Source organism: Chinchilla lanigera, unplaced genomic scaffold, assembly GCF_000276665.1.
Source record: "Chinchilla lanigera isolate Chin_1 unplaced genomic scaffold, ChiLan1.0 scaffold00103, whole genome shotgun sequence".
In the NCBI taxonomy this organism is placed as follows: Eukaryota; Metazoa; Chordata; class Mammalia; order Rodentia; family Chinchillidae; genus Chinchilla; species Chinchilla lanigera.
Window position 1 is genome coordinate 988,812 of NW_004955504.1, and position 19,222 is coordinate 1,008,033.

At 55.6% G+C, this 19,222-nt stretch overlaps 1 long non-coding RNA gene across 16 annotated transcripts; it reads left to right on the top strand.

Annotated features, from left to right (window-relative positions):
- Nucleotides 1-1,972: 1,972 nt before the first annotated feature.
- On the top strand, nt 1,973-17,252 carry LOC102009738. Of its 16 annotated transcripts, XR_001231565.1 has the most exons (6): nt 1,973-5,796; nt 6,056-7,382; nt 9,056-9,182; nt 13,085-13,326; nt 16,538-16,656; nt 16,991-17,252. It is a non-coding gene; the product is annotated as an uncharacterized LOC102009738 (long non-coding RNA). The 16 variants fall into 16 exon arrangements; XR_001231557.1 differs by having other exon boundaries at nt 16,538-17,252; XR_001231559.1 differs by having other exon boundaries at nt 9,056-9,173; nt 16,538-17,252.
- Nucleotides 17,253-19,222: the final 1,970 nt, after the last annotated feature.

The following is a 19,222-nucleotide window of genomic DNA, read 5'->3' on the forward strand; positions in this document are numbered from 1 at the left end:
AGATTTGGTGGAGTTGGGCCCCCAAACCCAAATCTCTACTTAAAAAAAGGTGAAGGACGTGGAAGTGCGTGTCCTGCTCACTGCCAGTGACTCCGCGGACACAGCGGTCTTTGCGCGGAGGGTCTCGTATTTCCTCGTGGTTCTTGGCCAGGAATTGCGCAGATCAATAAATGACGTCTTGTGGTACCGGTGTCTCGTGGCACCTCATACACTGTGAGCTAACCCAGGTCTCCACAGGGAAGACGCTGGGGGTGGGGCTTGTGGTGAGCATGAGAGTCTTCAGACCCTGCACCTGGCTCGGTCCCTGTGAGGCGCTGGGGGGTGCACATCTGGCCTGGGCCTGCGTCTCCTGCAGGAGGCCGCAGGTGGCTGTCCGGGAGCTGTTGAGGCAGTGGGCCAGTGATGGTCACCTGCCCTGCCCAGGCCGTGGTGGTCTCTGTTGCCCACTCTCAGGTCACATCCATTTCTTTCTAAGAACGGTGTCACCCTCTGTCCTTGTCTCTTCTGTTGTCGGTGCAGGACGCTCAGCTCCACCAGTGCCTCCACAGCCACTGCCTGCCACCATGGCAACATCTCGGGCGGGGTCACGGGGAAGGTCATGTGAAGGTCAGGAGCAATGGCTTCTGGTGGTGGTCGCAGAGGAAAGTCGGAGGTGATGGCAGATGCTGGGTGAATGTCATGCACAGCTGTCCTGGGGGGACAGGCGACGGTCATCTGTGAGAGCCGCGAACGGTGGTCATGAGGACGTGGGGGGGGACAGCGTCAGTCATCGGTCTCGTGTGGATCTTTGCCTGCAGGTGTGGGGTGGCCTTGCCAGTTGGCCAGGGGCCAGTTCTTGGGGAGCCTCGAGTGTCAGAGGAAAGGAGGCAGAACGGCAAAGAGGAACAGATGCAGGTTGAAGGCAGGACTGGAGGTTGGATGTAGGTCTGGAAGTTCTTTTATTTCTCCTGTAATTTCTGTGCTGAACTTCAGTGGAGGGACCTGGGGGCGTGTGATACTGACCCTGGCATGGTGGAAATAGGCACTTTCCAAGCATCTATGCCAGAGCCTTGGGACTCGCAGGGCAGTGTGGGGAGGGGTCCTTCCAGCAGTCGGCAGAGGCAGGTGTGTCTCCCGCAGCCCCTGAGCCTGGCAAAGTGGTCAAGGCCTGCATGCATGGCCCTCCCCCCGGGGGAGGTTGTCTACGGGAGGGGGAGTCCCAGCAGACACCCTGGGTCCTGGATGCCACCTGCCGCGTGGGGACGGAGTCCCCGCCCTTGGAGGCCCTCGGAGGCCCTTGGGGACAGGACAGTGGGAGCCGTATTCCTGCTCCTGATCCTGGGAGACGCTCGGGGAAGGTCTACTGGAGGTCGAGCATGTTCTGCGGTTTCTAAGCCTCATTTCATCCGCGTTTTCCTGCGCGTTTGAATGCAACGCTCTTCTGAGCCGTCTGTGTGCGAACATTTCCTGCACCCCTCATGTTCCTGTTCCATCTTGGGCCCCGGTAAACAGATTGAGTGATTTTGCTCAGTCTTCCCCCAAGAACTGCACTTTGTGTTGACAATAGGAAGTTTTCCGACTTGAGCAGGTCTTCTGCGAAGGGGACGAGCCCGGTCAGGCCCGTGGCTCCTTCCGGCTCCCGAGGCACAAGCCGTGTGTGTGGCTAATTTCACAGCTCACGTGCTTTCGGCTGCCCTGAGCCCGGGTGCGGGGAGCCAGCAAAGAGGGTGCTGGGAGAGCTGAGCAGGATTTGACAAAGGACACGCACTGATTGATGGATGGATCTGCTGGGACAGAAGCTAGACACAGTCTGTCGGGTTCTGAGACTGAGCGATAAGCAGCCGCCCCGTGTTTCTTTGAAACTGCGTTTGCGAATCACACCATTCGCCCGTGGGGTTGCTTCCTGCAGCTCCTGCAGAGCCGAGAGGGCTGGGCCCCCGCTTGCTAACACTGCCTCTTGCTGTAAGTAAACAGCAACAGCAGAACACAAACAGGGCGACCTCAACCTGACGGAGCGACAGTCCCGCCGCACAGAGGCTGTGACTAGGCTCGGGCGGCCCCGCCAGTGGCCTTCCCCATCCAGTGTCCCACCTGGGGCCCTGATGGCCAGGCCACACTACAGTCTGAGCCCACCTGCTGTGGGCAGGGACCCAGCGGGCCTGGAGAGAGACTTCCTTGCTTCAGCTTTCAGAGGCTGGCTTCTTCCCGCCCCTATCACACTCAGCCACAGCCACCCTTGGTCCTGCCATGCGAGAAGCCCCAGGTCATGCAGGTAACTGTCCTGGGACGGGATGGGGTCACAGGAAAGCCGTTTCCGGTCCTGAGCAAAGAACTGAGCGGGACACTTGGAAGGAGCAGCAAGAGCAAGATCTATCGTCAGCAACAGGAGTGAAGGTCCACCCCTCGGGGACAGAGCGTCCAGAAGTGCTCACAGCCTGACAGGGATAGGTACAGGGTCTCTTGAGGTCCTGCAATTTGGGGGGCCTGTAGCTGGGGCCTGACAGGAATCATGGCCCGGAGCAGTGCCTGACTCACCCACCTGTCCAGAGCGTTTTTTTTTTTGGTACTAGGAATCAAACTCAGGGCCTTGGACTTGCCAGGCAGGTGCTGCACCGCTGAGCTGCATCCCTGGCCCTGGAGGGAGTTTTTCACGACCCCAGGCTTGGGGAGGAAGTGTCACGGTGTAGGAGCTGGTGGTGTGGGTGTGTGTGAAAACCGCCACGCAGATGAAGCTGGACGCCCCGGGGTCCCACACTGCAGTTTTGCACACAGGGCCTCAGGCACAGGGTGACCGCTCCCTCCCGGGGTCTGATGCTGGGACGCAGCATCTGTGCTGTCTGGCCGCTCCACTCTTGCTTGTGTTTCAGTCTCCCCGTCCTATTCCTGAGCTCGTCCCAGGCTGCTGGCTCCGACTGGGCAGTACCGAGCAGCAGTGTCCCCCTTGGGGCAACTGCGCCTGTGGGCAGCACTTACTGAGGCACCTGGAGGGAGCAGGGAAGGCAGGGGGAGGGTGGGCAGTGCACGGTGCATGTGGTCCTGCTGTCAGCACCGCTGTCCTGTCACTGACACTCCCAGAAGGAGGGGCGTTCATGTGGCCCTCGGTGTCAGCTGGTCTCTCTCGAGGCAGAAGCAGTGCAGAGAGGGCTGTCCTCGGGCACCCTTTCCCAGTCAGGGTGGTAAGAGGGGCAGACCTGCTCCTCAAGCTGACCGACCCCAGGACAAGATGGCAAGGCACAGACAAGGGACTCCCATCCTGAACCCTGGGGGCCCACAACCCTATGCACAGGGGACCTTGGGAAGGTGGCCCTGCCCTGAAGGGACCCCGCGTCAGTTGTGGAGAGGGAGTAAGGGAAGTGCTGCAAGTGGACCTTCTCGTAAGTAGCTGAACTTCATGTGTGGTAAAACACACCCACCCCGGGTACAGCTGGACCAGTGCGAGGTGAATCGGCATGTGTGTGTGCCACTGCAGGGATCAGACCTTTCCCCAGCTCCACTCAGCCCGGCCCAGGCGACCTGCTGCCTCTGTCACTGCAGACTGCAGCTGTGGAGACCCCGGCCTGAAAAACAGGACCGAGCCCTTCTCCATTTTCTTCAGTCTGAGCGTCGGCATTTTAATGTCAGCCGTCTCTTTGTTGCAAAGATCTTCAAGGCAACGATGTAAAGAACAAGCCCGTGTTTAGCACTTTTCTGCCAAAATAATCATAACAAAATGTTGGTGTCCACAGCAAGGTGACATTGGCGGAATCAGGCTTACCGTGAGTATTCAGCACGATGCAGAGCGTTTCCCAAACAACAGACCCCTCTTCAGAGGTAGGGTGTGCATGGGGCGCTTTCATCCTGAGGGCTGACTCCAGCCAAGAGGCAGGGACAGGGAGCTGGTGCGGCTGACTGGCAGCCAGCACCACGACTACCACCCCTGCCCCTGCCGAAGTCAGCATGCATCAGCGTGCGTGTGTGCGGGTGTGCATGTGGGTGTGTGTGTGAATCTGCCCAGCCATGTCTGCTCCCCTGGGTGGCTTCCAGCCTTTCCCTGGGCCCCACACCAAACCCTCACTGCAGGGAGTGTCCAGCTCACCTTGGGACTGCTCCAGGACGGTGTGCTGACCCCGAGGTGTAAGTGACCTGGGAAGAAGATTGTCCCTGACCAGAGGACAGTACAAGGACCCAAGGCCAGGGAGAGGCTGCGTGTGGCTGGGCTGTGGCACCTGCTCCATCCTGGGAGGAATCTGCTTGCCAACAACCTCAGCTGCTCATCACCGAAGGACTCTGCTCTGCACTGCCGGTGCTGGAGGGAAAGAGACCAGTGGGCGTTCCAGGACCCCTTCGGCCGGGAAAATCAGCTGGAGGGAGGCACTGATCCACAGGACCTGGGGTGACCAAGAGTGGTGCCAGGCGCATGGGCCTGTGGCGTGGAGGAGGCCGGGACCCCAGCTGAGGGCTGGAAGCCAGGCAGGGCAGCCTTCTCAGATGTGGGAGGGAGGAGTGTCTGCACTTGGTGTGAATGTGGCATTCAGTCCAGCAGCGCCCAGCTGTCCAGCAAGTGCGGTGTGCACAGACCTCACAGAGCAGCACTCAGGGACACGGCTTGGAGGGGACAAAGCTGGGCCCCTGCTCGACCTGTGTCCAGATCCTCGAGTTTCGCCAGGGCAGCTGTGCATGCTGCGCTCCCAAGCAGGACCAGCTGCACCCGTCCCGGTCCTCACCACACCTCCACGGGCTCTGTCTCTGCTCCAGCTCTTTGAGGCTCCTCCTGCTTGCCTGTGTGTGGGGACACTGAGGACTTCTGAGACAGAAGGAGAGAGGGTCTTTCTGCAAGGACAGCGCCCTCAACACCAAATAGGCATGTGAGGGACACAGCACCCTGGGACGGCCAGTCCTTTAGGTCCCTTTACAATGGAAGAGGTGTTTTCACATCCAAACGCTCTCCCATGCTCAGCCACATCTCGACAGAATTAGCGAGACCCGAGAAGACATTCCTCAGAGGGTGAGTAATAACTAGAGCCTCAAACAGATCTGTCCAGGCGTCTCCTAGAATTGACGGCCCGCGGTGACCTGGAATCACACAACTGCTTCGCCAGCCACTCCAAGAACCAATTCCACGAGGACACACAGCTAATTCATTATTTATGTAGCACATCATCTGCCTCCACAGCAGGCAGAGAGCTGGCCAGATAGGCCTGTGCTGCATCTTCCTGCTTTCTTTTCTTTCTTGGGAGGGTTGGCTTGAGGTTGAGCCCATAAGGGGACCCTGGGGTGTCTGTTCGGGTCTCCATCTTGTCCTGGGGCTGGTGGCTTCTTGTAGATGTGTCCCTGGGCTCACACTCTTGACCTGGGCCGGTGGCTGCAGGGTCAGTATCCCAGGGAATCTCCCTGAGCTCTGGGCACGGGAGGACTGATCTTCTAGCAAATGTCCAAGAGTCATACATAACCCAGGCTTCGTGGGGCTTGGCGAACCTGGGGTTTTGTCAGTGCAGGACAATGTGGATTTGACTCTGTCACTGAACACTGAAGAATGACAGAAGAACACCCAGCTAGGATGCAAGGGAGCAGCCTTCCAGAGCTGTCCCCGGGCTGACCTTGGAGGGCCCCTCCACCCCTGGTGTGGACCACATCCAATGGCTGAAGGACCAGGTGAACAAAGAGCAGGCTCTGAGCAGGACGGGACCCCTGACAGCAGTGCATGCAGGTCCCTGCTCCTCCTCAGAGCTCTGGGCTGCCCTGCAGACCTGGGACTTGCCAGCCCCCATGAGCGCCATGCCTGGTGTGAACCCACCTGAAAGGCTGGAGCCCAAGCAGCTCGGAGCTTCTCAAACTCAGGTGGGCCTCCTCCTTTTCCTTCCAGGCAGGCTGCAAGCGTATTGGACAGGGCCACCAACAATCGGGGCGGATCCTCCTCCCGGTTTGCTGGCCTACATGTCAATCATCTCTGCAATGCCCTATAGACATACCAAGTGTGGGCTTTGCTCCTCTAACCTGCTCCTCTTAATCCAGCCCGGGTGACAATCCGGTTGACAGTCAAACGTGCAGCCCCAGAGCGCTGTCAGGACAGGCTGTCCTCTCTGCTCCCACCTCACAGGAGGAGACAAAGGTGCAGAAATTATGTTTCTGCCAAGGCCAGCAGGAGTAAGAGGAGGAGCCGCATCCAGGACCTTGATGTCTGCCGAGGACCACCTGCTGGGCCTGCCATGTGGGGTTCTCTCGGCTGCCACTCTCCTCTGCCGGGGAAACGCAGGGCCTTCGTGGATCTGAGACGCTGCTGACCTCAGGGTGTCGTGTTGTGGACCCCGATCATCAGCGCCTCTGTGGGCGAATGTGTGCTATACAGAAAGCACACGTGAGCTGTGTTGGTTACCAGCGCAGTCCTTGCAGGAAAAGGCGCTGCCAGGTTGGTCACCGGCAGGACTGGTCACCAGGAACGGCAGTGGCCGACGCAGAGGAGCTGCGCAGGTGGCATGTCGGGAGGCCGGCGTGGCACTCATAGCATGCGTGTGTTCATGCACACAACGCCCCCCACTGTGACGAGTCCTGAACACGGTCTGTGCCTGATCGGCAGGTTGAAGGAAGGCTCGAGTGGTAAGCAGCAGTCCAGGGATGGAGGTGAGAGTCCCGGCGACCTGGACGCGAGGCAGGAGAGCGCTGTACTCCGCAGAGTCGCTCTTACACCTGACCAGTGCACGCGACTTCCTCTCTCTCCCTGGGTGCTGGAGGGTGGGCGTTTGGCATTGCAGACACGTGTCCCAGGGCGGGGGCCAAGTGGCCGTGCATGGGAGGCTGCTCCCTGCCCTCTCCAAGGTTCCGGTACCTGGCGCTCCTTTGGTTTCTGTGTCGTCTACCATGTCTTCCGCTTGTCTTTCCTCTGCTCAGTCCATCTTTCCCTCTGAGTTTGCTCTTTCCTGAGGACACAGGAGTCTGCTGGTGAGGGCTCGTCCTGCGACCCCGTCTTCACTAGCGACACCTGCACGGGTCTGTGTCCACATGAGGTCACGTTCCCTGGTCCAGGCTGGGACTTCAGCATCTTCAGGGGACACAGATCAGCCCATGGCCTCCAGCAGTGCTGGCTACCAGGTGGTGCCCACCACCCTTCCCTCCACTGCAGGCTGCTCCCAGAGGTTCATCCAGCCTGGATCGGGAGCTGCTCCCTGGGAACGTGTGAGGCTGCGGGGTCTCCTCCTCAAACCCCGAGTCTACAGAGCCACTACCACCTTGCCCCTACCCCTCCCCTGTGTCCCTCTACAGGGACTTGACCCCTGGAGCCTCAGAGAAGCTGGAATTGTGTCTGTGTATTGGAGGTGAGCACCCCGACCCAAGAATCCAAAACCCAACACATTGACATACCATAAGAATGTCTCATGCAGGAAATTCTGAAAATTATCAACGAAGTTACCCTCAGACGTGTGTATCAGGTGCGTAGGAACCTGTGTGGGTTTTGTGTCTGCACTTGGTCGCCCTCCCAAGACCCCTTTTGCTGGATGTGCATACATGCCCCAAAACGACATGAACACTTCTTGTCCCAGCACTTCGGATGCGGGATCCTTGGCCTGTCCAAGGAGGCCCTGGGCCTGGTTCCTGCCTCAGTGGAGGACTTTCCCATCCCTGCCTTCCCCATCCCCGTCTCAGGGTGGACCGTGTGGCTGGGGAGAACACCAGTGTCCCCTTGCCGGCCCTCTTGGGGACAGGAACCCTGGCTGGTAGCAGCTGCAGTTCCACAGCTGGACTTGGTCCCTCCATCACACGTTCATCCACGATGTCCAGTGAGGCCTGCTTTAGACTCTCCAGGACAGTGGTCAGCACTGGGGGTTCCTAGAGATGGCTGAGGTTGGGTGAGGAGAGGCTGTTTGAAGCGCCCCTTGGAGATGCCATTTCTCAGACTGCTCCCCACCAAGGCTGGGCCTGGACCTCCTTTGAGGTCTCTGAGAATGTCCCAGGGGCCCAGGCTGACCCTGTCGTCAGAGTGGACAATGTTCCAGGAACCCCGGGCCTCAGGGCAGAAACCTCTGAGAACAGCGGGTACATGCCAGGGACCCATGCGGAGGGAGAAGGTTCCCCTCCTCTGCAGTCTGGAGCACTGGTGTCCGTGCCTGTGCCCCCTGGTGCTGGCTTGGGGCTGCCTCCACAGTCTTTCCCCCAGCAATGCTGAGGCCACTCAGGCTGGAGCCAAGGGACAAGCAGACAGCACGTTGCTTGTCCTCAGCTCTCTGTGATGATGCAGGACACAGCACACACAGTCTGTTATGAGGAGAGGGTCCGAGGGAGCGGCCACAGGAGGACATGGGGTCAGCGACCCCAGGGCTGACCAAAGGAGACACAGAGGCAGCATCAGCATGAGAGAAGGGGCCAGGGTGGGAAAGGACGAGTGGGAACAGCAGCCCCAAATCGCACTCAGGAAGTCCGGGCCCAGCTGCAGAGGGTCCGTGCTGGAAACAAGGTCTCTGCAATGCAGTTAGGGGGGAGGAGGTCCCGGGGCAGGGGGCCTAGGACAGAGGACCGCACACCCAGAGGCACACAGCGGCGGGCCACGGGATGTGCATGAGGCAGAGACCAAGGCACCACGGGGCTGGATGCTGGAGGGGTGCAGCCACCAGGCCTGGAGGAGGACAGCAGGCAGGATCTTACCAGACAATTGACCAGGCCCTATGGGGGAGGCTCAGGTCAGGTCCGACCCCTGGAGCTGCCAGGGAGCGGCACTGCTGCAGTGGCTGTTGTGTGCATCCATTAAAAAGTCACGTCCCGAGAGAGGGCGGGGCAGAGAAAAGAGCCCCTGCTGCAGCTGATTGAAAAATCAAACTGCAGACAGCGAAGGCCAGATGATTCCACGCCTGAGAAACAAAGCATGTGCTCGGATTCACGGGAAAAAATGACTGGAAAAACAGGCTTAAATATTCTGATGTTCCTGCTTGTAGTTAAGTGTGGGTGATTTCCATTTTCTTTTGGCTTATCTGAGTTCTTCAAATTTTTATGTTGTACATATATATATTGCTTTGATAGCAAGAAAGGTGCTAGATTCCCTCTTTCTCTCCTCCCTCCCCACATCCCTCCCTCTCTCCCTCCCTTTCCACATCCTTCCCTCCTGTGCTAGGCAAGCCCTCGAGCTCTGAGCCACACATCGGCCTTCTGGATATTTTTCAACCAAGACACACGAAAGACGCAGAAATACGTCTAACCAGTATGGAGGACAGAGCTTTGAAGTCCTGAGGGTATGTGAGGTGAGAAGCAGGAGCTCTGACCGGCAGAGTAGCCTCCCCCCACAGGCGAGGAGAGAGCGTGGTCCAAGGACCCGAGTGTGTCACCCACGGGATGGGCGGACTCCCTCCCCACAGTGCGCAGCCCCTGCACAGAACCCTCTGCTCCTGCAAGCAGTGACCTGCAAGCCCCGTGACACCCCAGGGAGTCGTGGCCATGGGCCTGCTGCCCCTCAGCCTGCCCAGCTCCTCCGGGAGAAATGAGTGCAACCACACGGAGTCCCGGTACGAGGCTCCCTTGGGAACCTTGTTCCTCTCATAGTAGTGGAGGAGGTGGGGCTGACCCTGGAGCTTGTGGGTAAGACGGCTGTGCTGGGCGTGGTTAAGGGGAGGTGAGCTCTGTGTAGGTGGACACCGGGGTCCCAGGAATGGCAAACTGCAGGGTACCTGCTCCTGCTTATGCCCTTGTGCCAAGTGACTGCACAGGCGTGCTGTGTGCATGTGTGTGTGTGTGCATGTGCATGTGTGTGTGTGTGCGTGTGCATGTGTGTCATGTGTGTGTGTGTGTGTGTGTGTGTGTGTGTGTTCATGCAGGTCCTGGGGAAGACCAAGATCTTGTAGCCATTCCCTCAAATGTGGACCCAAATGTGGAATTCTGTTTCCAAACACCAGAGAAAGCCACTTCAGGGTACATGTGGATGGCATCACCATGTCCCAGGTCACAGAACCGCAGGCTCTCGAGGGACCCACACGCACTCACCCCGGAAAGAGGACCTGATCTGGGGTCTTATCAAGTGCTTGCAGCTCACCACTGTGTGGAACATTCCTCCTCCTGCTGCACCCTGTCTTCCAGGGCAGGTGGCTGGGCTCCCGCTTGGCTGCTGGGCACACTGCCCACCATGGGAGGGCACTGGTGTCCTCCAGGAAGGCAGGCAGCAGTCCCTGCTGTGCCAGTGGCCAAAGCCATGGGACTGGGGTGAGGAGAAGCTTGGGCAGCAGATGTGACAGGAGGCCTTGGGGGTCTGGCAGCTGCTGTGGGTGGAAGCTGAGGTGGCAGGTCACCCTCCAGAGCTGTCTGTCCACCCTGGCCTGACCGTGTCCCCTGGGGCTGAGGGCATGAGAGAGGGGCTCTGGGCTGCAGTGACCACCTGGAGCAGGGCTGAGATCAGAACCAGAGGATATTCACGTCTTCACCGGGATTGTGAATGTGTCCTTTCTCTTTAACTTCCATTAATTTTTGTGTTTTTGACTTGGGGTTATATTTTTAAGTACATACTAATTTAGGATCATCATATTTATTGACTAATTGCTTCTTTTATCACGGTGTATTATCTCTTTATCCCTAGTAAGTTCTGGCTTAAACTCCATTTCACCTGCTGTGAGTATAGCTGCACTGGTTCGTGTCCCTGTTGGCCTGATGTGCTTTCCTTCCGTTTTCTTTGAATCTTCCTACATGTCTGTTGTGAACAAGACCTGGCCGAGTCCTCAAACTCATGAATATGATCCATTTATGTTTCTTTTCTTTTGAGGCAAGATCTCACTGTGTAGCTCAAGCTGGCCTGGAACTTGCAGTGATCCTCTTGCCTCAGCCTCCCCAGTGCTGGGATTAGAGGTGTGTGCTGCCATGCCTGGCTTGTTTTCTTTACAGAGATTTGGAATTTTAAAAAATGCATCTCATTTTCTGCAGTGTGGAAACCTGAGTGAGAGAATTAACTAACTATGAATGCTGTAAAGTAAAACAGTACAATTGCTGATTATTTTAAGGCCACTGTTCAGAAAAACTACTTAACTATACCTTAATGAAACCTGGCCCTGAGTACCTTGTTCTGGTAATTTCCATAGGAACTCCTGTGAACACATAGAAATGTGGGGAATGGAGCAATAGCTCGAAAGGAGCATGCTCTAGGACTTAAATTTTGATTTTTCTTCTATGCATTTATGCTGCAACATGAAATTAAAGTGCACTGATTGTGGTCACTATTAGTTATACTATGTCAGGCAAAGACAGTCTTTCCGGGTGTAATTGTCTACTTTCTAAAATGACTGTTCCTAAATAGAGTTTCATAATACCTGCCTTCCACTAGCAGGTAGCGCTCAGAATGCCTGGACCTTCAGTAGCATAACACTACAACTGGCGGGGCTGGGGATTTAGCTCAGTGGCACAGCGCCTGTCTGGCAAGCGCAAGGTCATGAGTTCAATTCCCGGTACCGGAAAAAAACGAAAAAACACACACAAAATATTAACACTACATGTGCAGCAGGGGACCAGGTGCACCGTCCAGAACTGCTAGCTGGGTAAATCAGGTAACACTCAGGAGCTTGTGCTTTCATGAAAAACAGGAATTTGAAAACAATGCACAGTGGAACTCATGTTAGCCCTACCACGGCTGGGGAAGGTGCTGCCTGGGGTGCCATGGTTGACGGTGACCCTGGGGAGCGGCATTGCCTGGAGCTGGGCAGGCAATGCCCCACGCTGCAGAGGGAGTCAGGGCTGCTAGGGAGAGGCCACATATCCAGGAGAGGTCAGCACAGGAGAGGGGAGCCAGGCGATGGGCCAGGTGAGGATGGAGTGGGCCAGGATGAGAAGGTGTTGCCACTGGCGCCCTGCGCTGGCTCTCAGCCTGCCTTTCCCGTGGGTCCCTGTCCTTCTATCCGGTGTGTCAGGTCCCGAGAATGAGGTGCCAGTGGATGAATAAGAAAAGTAAAGAGAGGAAAAAAAGCCAAGAGAGGCAAAAGTCTGGGATCAGAGGCTGACAGCCTCTCGGCCTGCAGCCTCGATTACCAATCCCAGTCACCTTTTATTGAGCAAGAACCAAAGGCGTAGCTAGTATAAGTGGGTGGATATCAAACATTTTAGCAAGGATAATTAAAGGATTACCCTTCTCCACATGTAATCCAAACACACCTGTAATCCCAGCACTCAAGAGGGTGAGACAGGAAGATCCTACACTCAAGGCTAATCTGGGCTGTATAATGAAGCCTTATCTTAAGAAACTCTAACAAGTAATAAACAAATCATTGTGTGCTCAATGCATTTTAATCAAAGAATGTCCTCCACAGGTTCCCTCACTTTCTGCTGGGGGTTTAGGGTTAGGAAAGGGCTCCGGAATGGCCGTCTAGAGATTCTGCCCCTCCGGGCCTCCAGGCCTTCTCTGGAATGGCTGGGACCAGGGCTGGGTCCAGCTTCCCTTGGGCCCTGGGAGATGGGGACCTCAAAGGAGGCCACTCTGTGGATGTGTGTCCCGTGCCAGCAGTGAGGCACTGGGGCACAGGCCTGGATGGGTGTGTCTGGGTGATGGTGCCAGTGATGGGACCCGCTCAGTCACGGAGTCCTGGATGGTGACTCCAGCACCGGCCTGCATCACCCCTGGGTGGTGCTGTCGAGTGGCTCTTGGGCTTGTGTCCCTCATGCTCGGTCTCTCCTTGAGGCGCTGGTCACACAGAGGCCAGCCCTCACCTGCTGGAAAGAGAGGGCCACCACTCAAGTCACATCATCCACGTGCCTCGAAATGCTGAAGTGGATCCACCAGGTCCAGGCTGGGCGCGAGAGTGCAGCGGCCACTGCCAGGAGATAAACCCTTCCGAGTCACACCCCGGACCTGGGCCTCCCGGCCAGACCAACCTGGCCTCAGTCACCTTCCCAACAATCGAGGCAGTGGGGCCATTTGGGAACCAACCCTCCAGAACTCCTCCCGCCATTCCCTCAGTTCTGTCTCATGTGTTTTGAGGCCCTGTTGTTAGGGGTGTGTGTGTGCATGTGCATGTGTGCATGTGTGATACACCTTTTTGGTGAATACCCTTCAAAGCATCATGAAAATCCTGTCTTCATCAACACGTTTTCAAGTTCTTGTCACTGACTTTAGCAGGTGACTCTTTCTTGTCCATTTCTGTTTGCCTGGTTTGATTTTTCAATATTTGCTTTACAGTGTTGGTGTCTTTGAAGCTGTCTGGTTACTTTTCTCTCATTGCTGAGACAAAATACTTGATGCTCAAAATTAAGGAGAGGAAGGTTCATCTAGCTCACATTTTGTGGAGGTTCCAGTCCATAGTCAGCTGGCCCCAAGGCTGGGTGACAGGGCACAGGGAAACTGTGTGCATGGCAGCAGAAGACAGCAAAAGCAGCAAGAGCAGAAGGGACAGAAAGCAAGCCTCTTTCCTCCCTTATACGGTAAGCAGGCTCGCGTCCCCTAGGGTGGGTGCAGCACTCACACCGTCTCCGTGCCTGCCTTTTACACACTTAGTCAAATGTCAAAACTTCTCAAGTGAACACAGTGAACAATGTGCTAGAGTGATAGGGGCGTGTCCTCTACACCCTAGGATATAGAGCTGCTGAGCCCCTTAGTTAAGCTTCTAGACTTCTCAAGTTGGCACAATGTATCAACCATTACAGAAGCTAGCGTGGGAGCCTCATACAGACCCGTTTCCCTTGCTTTGTCTTAGTCCATCTGAACAGTGGCTGATGTGGAGTGTGCACTGGAGTGGGCAGTGAGTGATTGGATCTGCTTCTGCAGTCCTGCTGTTTTCTCCAGGCTCATGTGTTTTGTTGTTTTCCTCTATTTTTTCCTTTTATACCTTCTCGTGTAAAACAGAGCTTTTCTAATGTGCCGCTTCCCCCCATTTTAATGTTTTTGCCTTAGGAGAACAGCGCTGTGAGGAGTGTGCTGTTCATATTTGCTTAGACAGTCTGTGTTAACTCCAACTGCATTCTGGCAGAATATGGACACTTGGCTCTAACGCAGCTTTGCCCCTCTGCCTCAGGTTGCCGTTGTTGTATATGAGGTGTATTTGTGTTGTAAGTGCAACAGTACCGTTTCCTATCATGGTGTTCAGTCTGTATGTAAACTAAATTCAGAGAGAGAGAAGAAAACTTGTGTTGCTCACATTTGCTTACCCGAGAGCCTCATGCTGCACATTATTTCTTACATACTTTCGAGCTAACACGGGTGTTGTTCCCCTTTAGCCTGAAAGATTTCCTGTCCTGTTTCTTGTAATATCAGGGTCCTGGCCGAGGACCCTGATCTCCTGCTCAGGGGTACAAGGGTGGAATAAAGCACAGACAAGGTATTTATTTTAGTTACAAAGGGCACCTGGATGATCAAAGCCCGATAAGGACTAAGACCATGAGGCTCGGTGTCCCTGGCTTTTATGAGGTGCACAGCAAGAATGGGGGTCTGCTGCTGGCTGCAGGAAGTAGTGGGGGTGAACTGCTGATGTGGTCAAGGTCCGAGGATTAAGGAACAATGCAGTTTTGGGAAAGCACAGGAGAGCAGGTCAGCAGCTAGTAACCTGATTACCTGCGAACTGAGACTGCTGAGTCAGAAGGAATTTGGACAAGTCGAAGTCCTCAGCTGGCTTACCTTGCTTGAGGCACCAGAACTTCACAGACCACTCACTAGTCTCAGCTCTGGCCATTGGCTTAAAGATTAACTTGTCTGTAAGCCAGCCTGGGGTCTCACCACAAGTCTTGCAGGCCTAGGACAGACTCGCAATTTATTCTTGCACCAATTTGTAAATATCAATTATTGCCCACTCTGCGCTGCATCAAGCTCACCCTCAGCTTGTAATATCAGGGCCCTGTGCTAGCAGCAAATTCTCTCAAGATTTCTTCATCTGGCCGTCTTTATTTTGCTTTCATCTTTGAAGGGTGTTTTGCTGACTGCAGGAATCTTGGTTGAGAGCTGTTTTCTTCTTTGGAACTTTGAAGATGCCATTTTGTGACTTTTTCCATACGTGCTTTCTCATGAGAAGCCAGTGTTAATCTCTCTGTGGTCCCTCATGCATGGTGAGTGTTTTTCTCTTTTCTCTTGTGCTTGCAAAATTTTCCTTTTCTTTGTTTTCCAACAATCTGACTATGACAGGTTTGCGGGTGGATCTCTTGGTGCTTGTCTTATTTTAAATTTGTTGAGCTTCTTGGCATGCAGGTTCCTTATTAGTTTGGTAAGTTTTCATCTATTATTTCATCATATATTTTTCTGCCACTCTCTGTCCCCTTCAGAGGCTCCTGTTGAATGTGTCTTTGTTCTCCTGGTGGTATCTGCATGTCTTAGAGGCACTGCTCATTTTTTTCATTCTTTTTTACATTTACTCTTCAGATTGAAAATTTTCTTTGGATCTATCTTCAGTTTTCTGATTCTTTATTCTGCCCATCCAAATCTTTAGTTGAGAGGATTTTTTTTTCTTTTTGGGTATTGTGCTTTTCAAATTCATAATTTCCATTTGATTTCTTTGCAGAATTTCTACTTCTGTTGATATTCTTTTCTGAAGGAGTCATTGCCATGACCTTTTCTTTTAACTTTTCAGATGTGGTTTTCTCAGTTCTTTGGACATCTTCATCAGAGCTTCCTTGCAGACTTTGTAGGTTCCACATGTGGGTCTCAGAGAATTTCTGTATAGTGTTTTCTCCCTGGGTAAGAGTTACTCATTCTGTTCTGTGTCTGCCTTCTGGAGTTTATAAAATGTGACATCCTGAGTGATACACTGCACCTGGTCCAGGTTTCAGCCTCTCCTGCTGTGTCTGGTCATTTCTGCTTTTGTTTGCTGTCGATTACGTGACCAGCCTGGTCTCGTCCTGTAAACTCTGTCTCCCCAGCAGTGAGGGATTCCTGCTCGCTCTGCGTAATCCCCCGCTGTTTTCCTGTCTTCACGGCTGAGCCTGGTCTGCAGGGATCGTTCTGGCCAGCATGGCTCAGCTTCCAATGTGACTGGCTGGGCCATGAGAAGCCTGTGTGCTCCCGGGTTGCCCTCGTCTCTGTGGGTCAGATCCTGCAGTCAGACTGCGCTGCTCTATTACCACCCCGCCCATCACACAGTCAGCCCACCAGCAGCTAAGGCTGGGACAGCCCACGCCAATGTCCACCCCATCCACACAGGGGCGGGCAGGGCCAGGGCCACGCCCTGTAAGCACCACAGAGCCTGCCTTCTTGCCTGAGCTCCAGCAAGTCTTTAAAAATGCATCCTTCTCAATTATGGGGAGCCTTTCATGTGAGTTTCTGAGTCCTACAATATTATTCTTGACACTGCTTTCCAGTTGTATCATTGCTTTTGGGGGAGAGCTGACAGGCGTCTTGCTCTGTGTCCCACCTAGAATAAAAGTCAAGCTGAAGCAATTGGTGCAGGGGTTGCAGCCAGACCAGAGGGAAGAGGCAAGTTACTGGCATGCTGCCATTTACTCAGAGCTTTACGGCTCTTCTCTAGGGAGCCCAGTTTTATCCAGGGTGTGTGTGGCATCGTGGTAGGGGGTCCTAGCGCTGAAGGCATGGAGTGTCACCGCTCAGCCCCCACTCAACCCATCCAGCCACCAGTGCCTCTCGGGGAAGGTGGTGCAGCCAGGAGGGTTGCCCTGGAAACAGGCAGCGGCAAAAGCTCTGGCATTTTCTCAGGATGGATGACATTGGTGCTGCCCTGAAGGCTCTGCTCAGAGCAGCTGCAGTGTGCCCGTGACTGCTGGGCTTGCCCACACATGACCAGCTGGCTCCCGTCGCAGCCTCCCGAATGCCAGGTGCGTGATTCTGTGCTGGGCTCAAGTGATGCACAGGTTCGTCTCCGACCTGTAGGACCTACAGGGGAGAGGCCACGCCCACCGTCACCGTGCGACAGAGGCCCCGAGATGGGAACAGGTGCTTAGGGCCCCTTCCAGCCGGCTTAGGATACACTGAGGCCTGTACCGCCCTTTCCCACCCTGCCTGTGAATCACCCTGCTGTCCAGCACCCACTGGTGTCCACCCGAGGTGCTCAGCGGTGCCTTTTATGTCAAGGCAGACCCTGTCCCCTCACAGAGGTGCTGAAGCCTGGTCCTCCAGGCCTAGCCTCCCCCTCCTCCCTCCCTGTCACAGAGCATTTCTGGAAGGTGCTGTACCCCGGTTCCCTCTGCTCCTCAAGCTTGCGGTGTCTCCCTGCATCATACGTCCCGACACACTCAACATTTTGTATCAGGCATCCCAAAACCTAGAGGGCCTGGATCCTTCCTCTTTTATAATCATTCTGCACCATCTCATCCTCCAACCTGGTGCTAAACATGTAGCGATGGTTTCATGTGTCTGCAGCCAACCACGATCCAGAAATTTTAACTGGAAAATTCCAGAAATAAACAGTGATAAGTGATAAATTGTGTGCACTTGTTCTTCTTTTATTTTCATTCCTTTCTCTTCCTTCTCTCCTTCTTTCTCCCCCTTTCTCCTTTCTTCTTCTTCCTTCCTTTCTTCCTTCTTCTTTTTTCTTTTTTTTCATGGTCCTGGGATGGGCCCAGGGCTTTCACCCTGAGCTACATCTCTGACATTGTTTGAGACAGGGTCTCACTAAGTTGCCCAGGCTCGACTTGCAGTCCTGCCTCAGCCTCCCAGAGCGCTGGGTTTACAGACGTGAGTCACCGTACCTGGCTTTTTGCCCCCCAAGTACTGAGGCCTGTACCGCCCTTTCCCACCCTGCCTGTGAATCACCCTGCTGTCCAGCACCCACTCTGTACACACTACCATCCGTGAGTCATTCAGCAGCTGGGCTGGTTATCACTCTGACTGTTGGGGGCGTCAGGGCTGGTGTGTAAGTACCCTGGTGTTAGGGGTGGCCCCAAAGCATGGGGGAGCGATGCTTTGGCTGTTTCAGGTGTTCTGTTTCACTCTCCCTCCTGCAGATTACACTGCACTGCAAGAGGCTGGGTCAGGAAAGACGCACAGTACTGAGCTCTGCCTCTACTAAGGAGGTCACTGAGCACGGGGCAGCTGCCCCTTGTGTTGCTGTATGATTTCTGGTCCCTTGGGGGTGAGCTCTCCTCTTTGCAGCCTTCCTTCCCTGCTCACACTGCTCACAGGGAGACTAACAGTCGGGCTGGCTTTCGGATTGGGGCTCTCCCTGGGCTGCCCTACGTGGCCGGCTGTTTTCCCCGAGGCTCCCTGAACCCGCACCTGTGGTGTGCTTGCTCCTGGCCCTGGGACCTTTAATCTGTGTGGTGCCCTCAAGCCTTTGTGTGGCCACTCCACCCTGCCTGATGTCGGGGGCAAAGCCAGCACCCGGTGTCCTCCTGTCCAGGCAGCGTCCCTGCCCTCCAGACCTGCGGAGCCGGGTGCAGAGTTCCGAGGGCTCAGCTGAGCGCTGTTCACCCGTCGGCTTCCGGCTCCTGGGCAGGAGGCTGCGTGGTGGTGGCGACGGGTGTCCAGGGACACTCCATGGCCGTGTCCCAAGCAGAGGCATGTGGGTGAGGACCTGGGCACCGAGGCAGAGCTGCAACGCTCCCTGCCGTGAGTCCAGGGTGTCTTCATCGGGACGTGTGGCCGCTATGCCAGCAGGTCCGTGTCTGTCATGGCTGGGCTCGGTGGCCCTTCCCCAGGACAGTGCCCGACCTCCCTGGGCAGGTGGGCACTTCTGCGATGCCTTCTTGCCGAGTGGCCAAGAGCACAGGTGAGACCTCGTGGCCAGGTGACTGGCAGGGGCCACTTCCTCTCTGGACTCGGTGTGCTTGAGGCCACGGCTTTATTGCGTCCCCAGAGGGCACAGCCCCCTGCAGCGCTCTCACAGATGTCGCACATCTGAGAAGCACCTGCTGACTTGGGCGGGGCGTCAGGTTAGGGTTTGGAGTGGGTCCCGACGTGTCCTTCTGGTAACTCCTCGGTGCCGCCTTCTGTTCTGCCACCGACTGCACCCACATCCCACCCCGTGACCGGCTCACTAGTGGCCTCCCTCCCTAATTCTGTCACCCTCCTCCTCTTCCTGTTAGTGCCCCGGATGTGCCTGGGACTTGCAGTGGACGCAGTCCTCTGACCGATAATCAGGGTCCCCTTGACTGGACGAAGAACCAGCAGTGCTGTGGCACGGCGCTGTGTGTCTGTGGACGATTGATGTAGAGCCCAGCAAACGGAGGGGAGAGACCCACCCCAGATGCGAGCGCCAGCAACCAATAGGCTTGCAGCACGGACAGGGGAGGAGAGGACAGAAGGAAGTGCAGCCTTGAGGAGCTCTCGGCTTCCTGAGCATTGAGCCCTTTGCTGCCCTCGCCCTTGGCCATGGGTCTCCAGGTCTCCAGCATCTTCAGCCTCGGATGGGGACTTCGGGGAGGCTCCAGGGAGCCTCCAGGT